The following is a 14081-nucleotide window of genomic DNA, read 5'->3' as shown; positions in this document are numbered from 1 at the left end:
TTTCAATTTCAATAAATACACTGAACAAAAAATATCAACACACCATGTAAAGTGTTGGTCTCATGTTTATTGAGCTGTAATAAAAGATCACTGAAATTTTCCATATGCACAAAAAGCTTATTTCTCTCAAATTTTGTGCAAACATTTGTTTACATCCCTGTTAGTGAGCATTTCTCCATCCACCTGACAGGTGTGGAATATCAAGAAGCTGATTCAACAGCATGATCATTACACAGGTGCACCTTGTGCTTGAGACAATAAAAGGCCACTTCAAAACATGCAGTTTTGTCACACGACACAATGCCACAGATGTCTACATTTTTGAGGGAGTGTGCAATTGGCATGCTGACTGCAGGAATGTCCACCAGAGCTCTTGCCAGAGAATTGAATGTTAATTTCTCGACCATAAGCCGCCTCCAACATCGTTTTAAAGAATTTGGCAGTACATCCAACCGGCCTCACAAACGCAGACCACGTGTAACCACACCAGCCCAGTTCCTCCACATCCGTCTTCTTCACCCTTCGGGATCATCTGAGACCAGCCACCTGGACAGCTGATGAAACTGTGGGTTTGCACAACCGAAGAATGTCTGCACAAACTGTCAGAAACCGTCTGAGGCAAGCTCATCTGCATACTCGTTGTCCTCACCAGGGTTTTGACCTGACTGCAGTTCGGTGTCATTGCTGAATTCAGTGGACAAATACTCACCTTCAATTGCCACTGGCACACAGGAGAGGTGTGCTCTTCATGGATGAGTCCTGGTTTCAACTGTACCTGATGATAGCAAAACTGAGGATGGATCAACAACATTGTAATTACTCCACAATACTAACCTAATTGACAGAGTGAAAAGAGGGAAGCATGTACAGAATAAAAATATTCCAAAAGATGCATCCGGATTGCAACAAGGCACTAAAGTAATACTGCAAAGCTATTCATTGTCCTGAATACAAAGTATTATGTTTGGGTTAGTCTGCTTTCCACCAGACACTGGGAGATGAATTCACCTTTCAGCAGGACAATGACCTAAAACACAACGCCAAATCTACACTGGAGTTACTTTCCAAGAAGACAATGAATCTTCCGGGGTGACAAAGTTACAGTTTTGACTTAAATCTACTTGAAAATCTATGGCAACAAACAATTTGACAGAACTTGAAGAATTTTGAAAAGAATAATGGACAAATGTTGCACAATCCAAGTGTGGAAAGCTCTTCGAGACTTACCCAAAAAGACTCACAGCTGTAATCGCTGCCAAAAGTGCTTCTACAATATGTTGACTCAGGGGTGTGAATACTTATGTAAATGAGATAATTCTGGATTTCATTTTTATTCATTTTTATACATTTCTAAAAACATGTTTTCTCTGTCATTATAGGGTATTGTGTTTAAATGTTGAGATAAAAATGATGTATTTAATACATTTTGAATTCAGGCTGTAACACAACAAAATGTGGAATAATTCAAGGGGTAAGAATACTTTCTGAAGGCACTGTAGAATGGCTAAATGCTGAAAATTTGTTAAATAAATCCTTCCAGACATCTAATAGAAGTTAACTATTTAGCTAGCTACTTAACCTGAATAGTGAATTTCTCTGCCCTCCCTACGAATGTTGCGCCTCTTGTCAGGATCAATGGTGCCTTCATGGTACTTCGCCTGGTTGGAAAGATACATAAAATCTCTTTGAGTGATGCCATTAACTTTTACTTGGTACTCATCCCGGATCCGGGAGCACCCCCCACAGTAAAAAAGCTGACTAGCATAGCCTAGCATAGCTTCACAAGTAAATACTAGCATCTAAATATCATTAAATCACAAGTCCAAGACACCAGATGAAAGATACAGATCTTGTGAATCCAGCCATCATTTCTGATTTTTAAAATGTTTTACAGGGAAGACACAATATGTAAATCTATTAGCTAACCACGATAGCAAAAGACACAACTTTTTTTTCTCCACCATTTTTTTCCTGCATGGGCAGCTATCACAATTTCGACTAAATAAAGATATATATAGCCACTAACCAAGAAACAACTTCATAAGATGACAGTCTGATAACATATTTATGGTATAGCATATGTTTGTTTAGAAAAATTTGCATATTTCAGGTATAAATCACAGTTCTACATTGCAGCTGCAATCTGAAATAGCGTTGGAAGCAGCCGGAATAATTACAGAGACCGACGTCAATTACCAAAATACTCATCCTAAAACATTTCTGAAAAATACACAGCATACAGCAAATGAAAGCCCAACATCTTGTGAATCCAGCCATCATTTCTGATTTTTAAAATGTTTTACAGGGAAGACAAAATATGTATTTCTATTAGCTAACCACCATAGCAAAAGACACAACTTTTTTTTGTCCACCATTTTTTTACTCCATCAGTAGCTATCACTAATTCGACTAAATAAAGATATATATAGCCACTAACCAAGAAACAACTTCATAAGATGACAGTCTGATAACATATTTATGGTATAGCATATGTTTTTTTAGAAAAATTTGCATTTTTCAGGTATAAATCACAGTTTACCATTGCAGCCACTATCACAAAACTCACCCAAAGCGACTAGAATAACTACAGAGAGCAACGTGTATTACCTAATTACTCATCTTAAAACATTTCTGAAAAATACACAGCGTACAGCAAATGAAAGCCCAACATCTTGTGAATCCAGACAATATTTCAGATTTTCTAAGTGTTTTACAGCGAAAACACAATATATCGTTATATTAGCATACCACATGAGCTAACATCACCCCAGCATTGATTCGAGGCAAAAAGCGCGATAACGTTATCACCACCAAAATATATTAATTTTTTCACTAACCTTCTCAGAATTCTTCAGATGACAGTCCTGTAACATCATATTACACAATGCATATAGAGTTTGTTCGAAAATGTGCATATTTAGCATCACAAATCGTGGTTATGCTATGTAATCAGTCAAAACATGGCATGCATTCTGGCCGGCGCCATCTTGGAAGGGCACCTAAGTTTACGATTATTTATCGATTAGATTGACAAGAAAAATACAGGTTGGACAGCTAATGAAAGATGCATTGGTTATTAATGCAACCGCTGATTTAGATTTTTAAAATTAACCTTACTAGGCATACAGTGTGCATTACAGCCAGACTAGTGCCGCAATATTGGCCGAAAAATGCGTTTACATTTTTCCACATAAATACGGAATAAAATCATAAATAGTTCTTACTTTTGGACGAGCTTCCATCAGAATCTTGGGCAAGGTGTCCTTTTGTCCAAAATAATCGTTGCTTTGTTGTAAAACGTCCACTTCAACTTCGGAACTAGCAGCTAACAGTAGCTACCTGGCACACACATGTCCAAATCCTCAAACGCAATACTACAAAAATTCAGAAAATAGCAATATACTCGCATAAACTGATATAAATCGGTTTCAAATAACTTTGTTATGATGTTTCTAACACCTATACCGAATTAAATTACAGACGGACATATCTAAGGCCGATAACTGAGCGTTTCAAAATGCTATCCTGGGGTCTTGCGTTGCGTAATGGCGGAAGTCGAAAAGGGAGCGCACCTCGTTCCTTGCCCTTTTATAAGCTCTGACAAATACGTAGAAACACCATTCCACTTCTCATTGGTTACTGACATCCAGGGGAAGGCGGGTGCAGTTCATTTCGATCCATAGGGCACACACAGAGTTTTAAACTGATCCGAGATCAGAGCCTAGTTTTCAGACCTTCGCATGTCCTGTCATGATTTTCGCTGTAGAAAGAGTTCTGGTTGACCCACAGACATAATTCAAACGGTTTTAGAAACTAGAGATTGTTTTCTATCCAATAGTAATAATAATATGCATATTGTACGAGCAAGAATTGAGTATGAAGCAGTTTAATTTGGAGACGATATTTTCCAAAGTGGAAACAGCACCCCCTGTATTGAGAAAAGTGCAAGCTACATAAAAACAGAAAGCCAGCTTCAATAACAGTTAGCTAGTTGAGCATTTCTCATTTGCCAAGATAATCCATCCACTTGACAGGTGTGGCATATCAAGAACCTGATTAAACAGCATGATCATGACACAGGTGCACCTTGTGCTGGGTACAATAAAGGGTGGCGGTGGGGTTATGGTATGGGCAGGCATAAGCTACGGACAACAAACACAATTACATTTTATTGATGGAATCTGAATGCACAGAGATACCATGACGAGATTGTCGTGCCATTCATTCGCCGCCATCACCTCAATGTTTCAGCATGATAATGCACGGCCCCATGTCACAAGGATCTGCACCAAATTCCTGGAAGCTGAAAATGTTCCAGTTCTTGCATGCTGACAAGACATGTCACCCACTGAGCATGTTTGGGATGCTCTGGATCGACATTTACGACAGCGTATTCCAGTTCACGCCGATATCAAGCAATTTCGCACAGCCATTGAAAAGGAGTGGGACCACATTCCACAGGCCACAATCAACAGCTTGATCAACTCTATGCGAAGGAGATGTGTCACGCTGCATGAGGCAAATGGTGGTCACACCAGATACTGACTGGTTTTCTGATCCACGTCCGTACCTTTTTTTAGGTATCTGTGACCAACAGATGTATATCTGTATTCCCAGTCAAATCAAATTGTATTTGTCACATGCGCCGAATACAACAGGTGTAGACCTTACAGTAAAATGCTTACTAACAAGCCCTTAACCAACAATGATTTAAGAAGTTTTAAGAAAAATAAGTGTTAAGTAAAAAATTGAAAATTAAAGTAACAAATAATTAAACGGCAGCAGTAAAATAACAATAGCGAGGCTATATACAGGGGGTACCGATACAGACTCAATGTGCGGGAGCACCAGTTAGTCGAGGTAATTGAGGTAATATGTACATGTAGGTAGAGTTAAAGTGACTATGTATAGATAATAAACAGAGAGTAGCAGCAACGTAAAAGAGGGGTCTGGGTAGCCCTTTGATTAGCTGTTCAGGAGTCTTTTGGCTTGGGGTTAGAAGCTGTTAAGAAGCGTTTTAGACTTGACGCTCTGGTACCACTTGCCGTGCAGTAGCAGAGAGAACAGTCTATGACTAGGGTGGCTGGAGTCTTTGACAATTTTTGGGGCCTTCCTCTGACACCGCCTGGTATAGAGGTCCTGGATGGCAGGAAGTTTGGCCCCAGTGATGTACTCTGTAGTGCCTTGCGGTCAGAGGCCCGAGCAGTTGCCAAACCAGACAGCGATGAAACCAGTCAGGATGCTCTCAATGGTGCAGCCGTATAACATTTTGAGGATCTGAGGAGCCATACCGAATCTTTTCAGTCTCCTGAGGGGGAATAGGCTTTGTTGTGCCCCGTTCATGACTGTCTTAGTGTCTTTGGAGTATGATAGTTTGTTGGTGATGTGGACACCAAGGAACTTGAAGATCTCAACCTGCTCCACTACAGCCCTGTCGATGAGAATGAGGGCATGCTGGATCCTCCTTTTCCTGTAGTCCACAATCATTTCCTTTGTCTTGATCACGTTGAGGGAGAGGTTATTGTCCTGGCACCACACAGCCAGGTCTCTGACCTCCTACCTATAGGCTGTCTCGTTGTTGTCGGTGATCAGGCCTACCACTGTTGTGTCATCGGCAAACTTAATGATGGTGTTGGAGTCGTGCCTGGCCGTGCAGTCATGAGTGAACAGGGAGTACAGGAGGGGACTATGCACGCACCCCTGAGGTGCCCCCGTGTTGAGGATCAGCGTGGCAGATGTGTTGTTACCTACCCTTACCACCTGGGGGCGGCCCGTCAGGAAGTCCAGGATCCAGTTGCAGATGGAGGTGTTTAGTCCCAGGGTCCTTAGCGTAGTGATGAGCTTTGAGGGCACTATGGTATTGAACGCTGAGCTGTAGTAAATGAATAACATTCTCACATAGGTGTTCCTTTTGTCCAGGTGGGAAAGGGCAGTGTTGAGTGCAATAGAGATTGCTTCATCTGTGGATCTGTTGGGGCGGTATGCAGATTGGAGTGGGTCTAGGGTTTCTGGGATAATGGTGTTGATGTGAGCCATGACCAGCCTTTCAAAGCACTTCATGGCTACAGAAGGGTCGGTAGTCATTTAGACAGGTTACCTTAGTGTTCTTGGGCACAGGGACTATGGTGGTCTGCTTGAAACATGTTGGTGTTACAGACTCGGTCAGGCACAGGTTGAAAATGTCAGTGAAGACACTTGCCAGTTGGTCAGCGCATGCTCGGAGTACATGTCCTGGTAATCCGTCTGGCCCTGCGGCCTTCTGAATTTTGACGTGTTTAAAGGTCTTACTCACATCAGCTACGGAGAGTGTGATAACACAGTCGTCCGGTCATGTGGAATCCATAGGTTATGGCCTAATAAAATTGCTGAAGATTTGAAAATGTTCTCTAGGCTAAGACATGACATGACAGCATTGGCGTTTTTTCTTTATGTTTGGATCAACACGTGATTACAGCTTATCTCACATGAATGCTGCCCTGACTTCCTATCTGCCAAATTATTCTGTTCTTTCACAATAAAAAAGTGATTGTTATGTTAAAAAGAAAAGGTGTAGGATCGGAAAGAATGAAATGAAATAGACATAGAACAGAATGTGATGCTGGTAAACTGAGATATGCCATAAAAGGTGTTCTATGTGTAAATAACAACAAAATATGAAGCTATGTATGTAAAACAGACAGGAAACCAGAACTTTTATTAATGTGATGCAGGTCAACTGTGTTATAAGTAGAAATGTATTCCATTATTTAAAACGTTGACACACTGAACTAGGCTACTCTTGATGCACTGAATTAGTAATTGATGCACTTAAAATGAACTATTAGCAATTTTTCATTTTAATAAAAGTACTTTATAAGATTGCATTGTTTTTTATACCGGTCTTATGTAGAACATGTCTGGCCCACCCTGTAAATAACTTTTTTCAAATCTGGACCCTGTTAGAATATAGTTGAATAGCCCTGGCATAGTGGGTCAATTTCCATAAGAGTGAGGCTCAACTCCTCTGCTGTCTTGGTGCCCTGGCACCACGCTGTAAACAGCTGAAGCAAACACATGCACATGCGCAGATACTGTGTGAAGGGGAAGTGTTGCATCTTACTCATCACATTATCCTAACCTATTCATTGATGAGAGGGCCTGCTTTACTGAAGTTGCGTAACATTGCAAGCCAAGAAATTGCGAGATACATCATTCCATTGCGAGACACATCTTTTGATAGCCAATAGATAGGACTATTGCACGGCTATGACTGTCTGCCTGGTGGCTGACCTGCCTATACTGTGCCCCTCCCCTCTCTCTCCGTCCCTCGCTAGCTCACTATGAAAGATGCAAGTAGTCTCAAAAGTACAACAACTAATCAGTCTCTTCCGTTCCAAACATACTGAATTTTAGGACACTCAGAAATGAGAGTTGACACCGGGAGTCGACATGCAAGGAGTCGAGGAATCGATCATTTTTGAGTCAACTCTCCACCATCGTTAACAGTTGGAAAAATTGCAGAGAAAGGCAAGCGACAGCAGCAAAGTCCTGTATGATAATGCTTTGAGAAGTTAAATGAGAAGGAAATGCAAACTTTGCGAGGTATAAAGACTCTGTAACCTGTACGCTGTGAGTCGGGAAGCAAGTTCAGGGAGTGTATTTAATAATTAAATTAACATAGAACAGAACAAGAAACACGGGTAGCGTACAGACATGAACACTGGAACAGAAACAATAACGGGAAGGAACCAAAGGGAGTGACATATATAGGGAAGGTAATCAGACAGGTGATGGAGTCCTGGTGAGTCTGATGAGGCGCTGGTGCACGTAACGATGGTGACAGGTGTGCGTAATAATTAGCAGCCTGGTGACCTCGAGCACTAGAGAGGGAGGTTACGTGACAGACCCAAACAGTTGCTGGCAGGTGCATTGTGAATTCACATGGAATTTTATGAATTGTTCTCATCGTTTTAACAGATACATTTTTTTTCAGTTTAAACATTAATGTTTCCATTTGTCACATCCCTAGTCTGCCCCACTATCTGCTGAAGCGCACAGTCAGGGGAAATGAGCGTGAAGGGAAGGGCGACCTGGCGGCCATGTTCTCCAGGCGACCTCCGTTCAGAGTGACTGAGTGGGGCGGAGGGGGCCGCATGACCTTTTCCAGCCCAGTGGAGATGGTTGCCCTTGGGCCACGGATGATCTGAGCCCAGCCTCCAGGCCTGGTTATTAACACGGTGGCTTCGATGGGCCGCTCAGCTCGCCTAGCCTTTTGTGTCTGATCCGCTACACAATGCTAGCTGTACGTCAGGAGCTCTGAGCTCTAACAAGGACAGGATGGATGGTAGGCAGAGGGAGAGAGAGAGGAGAGATAGAGAGAAGGGGAAGACAGAGAGAGAGGGGGGGGGGAGAAAGAGAGCAGGTTTAATCTCCACAGGATTTCAAAAACAGAAAGAGACAAAGAGGGATGAGAAAGAGAGAAGCAATTTTAGAGGTGTTTATCTCTCCGTCTCTTCTCTCAACTCTCCTCTGTCTGATCAGTATTCTGCCTCTGTCACCCCCAGCCCATCGATTAACCCCACAGTGTATAGTATAGCATCAGATCCTCTGGTGGGTTTAGGAGAGATGGGTGTCGGGGGAAATTTCATGCCGACTGCCCTTTTCCATTAAGGAGGCAGGAGCAGTGGAGTCCACCTCCCTCCTCTAGGGCCCAGCACTGTGACAATTTGTGAAGCGTGAACCCTATAGAGGAAGAGGAGGAGGAGAGAATGAAAGAGAGAGATGGAGAGAAAGAGGGAGGAGGTAGAGAGAGCTTGGGGAGATGGAGGGAGAGAGGTAGTAAGAAACGAAAGGGAGAGAGAGATGGAGGGAGAGCTGTTTGGTGTAGTTAGCTGCAGGCCTCTGGAGAAGGAGGATGAGGAAAGGAGGAAAGGTCAGGGAGAAGGAGGCCGAGTGTTTTTGGATTCTGTATCCGTACAGTATTTTATTGACTGATGGGATGGTGCCAGCTGACCTTTCCAAAACTCTTCAAAGAAACAGCTACCACAAAACCCTGAGAAACCCTTACAGTAGGAGGCTTACTGCACACTACCTAGGCCAGTGAATCAAAGGATCCATGAGAGGATTGCATGCTGCTACAATATCCCAGTACATTCTCCAGATATTTATCCAGATATGTAGCGAGTAAGTACCTGACATTCTCCTCAATAGTGCATGCTCTGTCTCAGGGATTGGAGGTAGGAGAAGTCAGAGTAAAATTCATTATAAAATCGATCACCTCAAGCTTTCTCAATACTATTATTAATTCATTAATAATCAAAGAACCCGTGTGTGTCTATTGCAGCCGTGTACTGTAGTAAGTAGTCAGTCACTAGCCTAACTAGTATAAAACCCTTGTCTTTAGCATTACACTCACTCGCCAAACTGCAACCTGTGTTGTGGGTGTCCATGTTAAAGTATGGGTCAGGTGGGGCAACTTTCTCTTTTATTTATTTATTTAACCTTTATTTAAATAGGCAAGTCAGTTAAGAACAAATTCTTATTTACAATGAATGCCTACCAAAAGGCAAAAGGCCTCCTGCGGGGACGGGGGATTAAAAAAATATATATAGGAAAAAACACACATCACTACAAGAGCGACACCACAGCACCACATAAAGAGAGACCTAAGACAACAACATAGCATGGCAGCAACACATGACAACACAGCATGGTAGCAAAACATGACAACAACATGGTAGCAACACAACATGGCAGCAGCACAACATGGTAGCAGCACACAACATGGTACAAACATTGGGCACAGACAACAGCACAAAGGGCAAGAAGGTAGAGACAACAATACATCACGTGAATCAGCCACACGTGTCAGTAAGAGTGTCCATGACTGAGTCTTTGAATGAAGAGATGGATATAAAACTGTCCAGTTTGAGTATTTTTTGTAGCTCGTTCCGGTCTCTAGCTGCAGCTAACTGAAAAAAGGAGCGACCCAGGGACAAGTGTGCTTTGGGGAACTTTAACATAATGTGACTGGCAGAACGGGTGTTGTATTTGGAGGATGAGGGCTGCAGTAGGTATCTCAGATAGGGGGGAGTGAGGCCTAAGAGGGTTTTATAAATAAGCATCAACCAGTGGGTCGTGTGAAGGGTATACAGAGATGACCAGTTTACAGAGGAGTATAGAGTGTAGCGACGTGTCCTATAAGGAGCATTGGTGGCAAATCTGATGGCTGAATGGTAGAGGAACATCTAGCCACTCGAGGGCAACCTCATCTGCCAATCTATAAATTTCTCCGTAATCTAGCATGGGTAGGACGGTCACCTGAATCAGGGTTCGTTTGGCAGCTGGGGTGAAATAGGAGCGATTACGATAGAGGAAACCAAGTCTAGATTTAACTTTAGCCTGCAGCTTTGATATGTGCTGAGAGAAGGACAGTGTACCATCTAGCCATACTCCCAAGTACTTGTAGGAGGTAACTACTTCAAGCTCTAAATCATCTGTGGGGAGAGGGGGATTCTTCTTACCAAACCACATGACCTTTGTTTTGGAGGTGTTCAGAACAAGGTTAAGGGCAGAGAAAGCTTGTTGGACACTAAGAAAGCTTTGTTGTAGAGCGTTTCACAGCCTCTCCCTCAGTGAGGTGTGTGCTTGTGTGCCGCTCAGTGCCACTCAGTGTGGTGTTTCAGTATGATGCTCTCGAGGTCAGAAATGCTGAGCACTGCAATTTTATAAATGAGCCGGAAAAGCAGGGGGAGCACCATTCACAACTGACTTTGGCCTGAGTGGAGGCAGGAAACAGACGCACACACACACATACACACCCTGCCTGGACAGATTGCTTATTTCAGCAAGCAGCGACAAAGTTTTGTCACGTTGTAATCACGGCCGGGCATTCGTGCAGTTGAATCCGTGTCTGCTGTAAAAGGGAATATGTTACAGCAGAAACGGACTCAACCGTACGAATGCCCGGCCTTTCTGTGTTGTCAGCTGTTCGTTCCAAAGATGAAGATGATTTTATTTTCATGACGGTCTTCATTCATAACCGTCAGTTACACGGTTATATAGCAATTGTTCCAGCATGAACTCTAACTAACTAAAGCGCAGTTTAGATGCCAAACTTATGGCAAGTCGAACTGAATAGATATTAAGAGTGGGCGGGCACGGTTGAGAGCTTTTCTTGATGTCCCGATTGGTTTCATACAACCGTTCTCAGCGCTGCAGACTTTCTCATTGATTTTAGGTCGCATTCAGGCATCAAAGTACGACCTCTTTTATGTTATAGAAACCACACAGTTTATTGCACTAAAAAGGCAAAGAAAGACGATTCACACACCTGTGCAGTGCTGAAGTTAATGTTTGAAACATGATCGATTAAATATATCTCGGTTAATGTAACGCGTCTTCAGATTTCATAACTCCCTTCTAAGGAATCACGAGTGTCCTCCCTAAAATAAACCCTGATATATGTCAGCAATAGCGATGTTACTGTGCAATGTAGACGTTCTATTTTCTTCCGAGATTGCAAAACAATTTGTATGTTGAGAAGTCATGTTTTTACCGTCAGTTGCTGGTTTCCTGGGTCTGTTCTAACGCATCCACCTGCAAATCCATGATTGTGCTTCCGTTGTGGGTGTGGTAGCAAAGCGACATTTATTTACATGCAATTAACATATATTAATATGCATGACCATTTCTCCTGGCAGTGGAAAAACTGCTCTGGTGCGCTGCATGAAACAGAGGCGCGCTTCACCCGCACAGCGCAGAAAAGGCGTCAGAGGCCGCCAAACTATCGGCAAAAGTCCAGCGAGGCGCACCTCGTGGTTTCAGACGGCACTTTATCCAAGCCAAAGAGAAAGTGAAGTATTTTTTAGGTTGGTGCGGCGATGGTGCAGTGTTTGAACTAGGGCTAACGCTACCCTGGACTGGAGGATGGCTGCTGCTGCTGCTCTCCTCACAGCCATTCTGTCACATGATACAGTCTCCTTCAGTGACCCCTGACCTCTGCAGTATAGAGGGGTCAGGACTGCGAGGCTCCAGGAACTTCTACTCTATCCCCTATGCTTGGCTAAAGAGAGCCGGAGAGAGAGAAAGAGGGAGTGACAGAGAGAGACGGTGGTGGTGGAGAGGTGTGTCCTCTTCCCCCAGTGAGACCACTTTCCAGGTGCAGCTAGCACTATTTTTAGCTGAAGCAGGTGTCCTCATTCAGCTCAGCATGCATATTAAATGACTGGAATATTCTCTCTCTTCTCCTTCTCTCCAACTCCCTCTCGTCCTCACCTGCTCCCTCCCTCCCTCCCTCCCTCCCTCCCTCCCTCCCTCCCTCCCTCCCTCCCTCCCTCCCTCCCTCGCCTCGTCTATTCCTCTCACTTGGCTGGGTGGAATATTCTCCATCCCCTCTCTCCCCCTCTTCCTCTCTCTCCCACTCTCCCCCTCCCTCTTTCCCTCCCTCTTCCTCCCTTTTCCTCTGATTTTGTCCCCCCCCACCTTTTGCCAAATGTATTTCTTTAACTAAGGGCTGTCTTAGAAGATAGTGTTAGGTTGTAACGGCAGCATCAGCCTAAGTATTGACTTTCTCTGCTGTTTAATTGCATCCCGTGATAATTCTGGCACCTCTGGTGCTGCAAAGGCAAAAGTCCAAACGGAATCTTTGGGATGTTCCAAAGTTGAAATTTCAATGGGGTGACATTAAAGTGGAACTTACAGCGTTTTAGCAACATGAAATCTTATTAAACTCTGTTCATATACACTCCCAGGAAGAATAAAACACTTTTTTTATTTTTTATTGAGCACTTAGATATCGTCATTTTCACGTTTTCATAAATTCATAGAATGTTTGGGAATGAAGTAGAGTAAGGCATTTGTGAAAATTCTATAGGAATATAGAGTGGGAAAACGGCCATGCGTTTGGACAATTAATAGACAAAGCAGCAAATAAAACCTAATAAAAACATGTCTCGTCTATGACCAAGTCTACGCAGTCCGTTGCGCCTTAGCCAATCAAAGCTACAGTAGGCCTTTATGCAAATAAGCCATTTGCCACACGGGCCTGCCATCATTCACTTTGAACTGGAGTGTGTGTTCACAGGTTGTAGCAAAAGCGCAACTTTAGATCATTAGAACACATTCGCCAAAAGCCACAAAATACACCTGAATGGAATTCTGCAAATATGTAAATACCACAGGAGTCCTCTTACATTTGGCAACTTTACAGTCCTATTGATCAAACAACCATGAAAAGGTAGTTTATCTCGCCCTCAACTATGCACATTAACAACAACAAGATCAACAACTAGCCAGAGTGAGATGAGATGAACTAAAATCTAACGAGGGAACATTAGATAAACTTTCTCAAACTTTTTCAGCTAGTTGGTCGTCAAAATTGCACTGATAAATAATGGGGAAAAGTAGCCTCATCCTTCTGCAGCTTGCCTGCCAATGCATGCTTGTCCCAACCCACATATTGACAACTGAATGGGAACTTGCCTGCCCGCCCATTTGATCAATGCCAAATACATTTGATTGACAACTAAGGGTGCGTTCATTATTTTCCTCCAGTGTGTCAGAGTGCGCTCTGGACACATAAATTCAGAGTGTTGTCAGATTGTCTGTTTGTAAATTCAGAGCGTTTCGCTCTCCAAGCGTTCAGAGCGCACACTGCACTATTGACACTGGATGCTCTGGCTGAGGATTAGGGTTGATCCAAGCATTCCTCACAACGGCAATCAAGCACCCAAGCTAACTGGCTAAAATTGGCTAGCTTGCTAGCTACTTCCAGACGCAAATGAGAGAACACCTCACTCTGGCCATTTTACTCGCCCTAGCAGAGCTGGTTAGGCTGTTTAGATGTTATCTAGAGCATTAGTAACTAACTGTACTGCTTGCAACAATTTAATAACTTTTTTTGTCAATGTTTACTGACACTGATCATATTCAGTGGGTGTTGCGTGTTTGTAAATCCTTCAGTTATTCTGCACTCTGGCACACTCAGACGAGAGTGCTCTGAAATCGGAGTAGATAGCAAGAGGGAATTTACGAATGCAAGAGATATGCTAACTGGATAACAGTCGTTCAAGTTCAGCATAGCTAGCTAGCTAGCTAGAGCG

At 43.1% G+C, this 14081-nt stretch overlaps 1 protein-coding gene across 2 annotated transcripts in view; it reads left to right on the top strand.

The window, feature by feature from the left end:
- The window catches only part of LOC139582909 (serine/arginine repetitive matrix protein 3-like), a 174382-nt gene that overhangs the window by 20501 nt on the left and 139800 nt on the right, over positions 1–14081 (top strand). The window lies entirely within an intron of this gene.

This window comes from Salvelinus alpinus, chromosome 1 (genome assembly GCF_045679555.1).
Source record: "Salvelinus alpinus chromosome 1, SLU_Salpinus.1, whole genome shotgun sequence".
Classification (NCBI taxonomy): Eukaryota; Metazoa; Chordata; class Actinopteri; order Salmoniformes; family Salmonidae; genus Salvelinus; species Salvelinus alpinus.
This window is presented reverse-complemented; position numbering and strand designations above follow the sequence as displayed.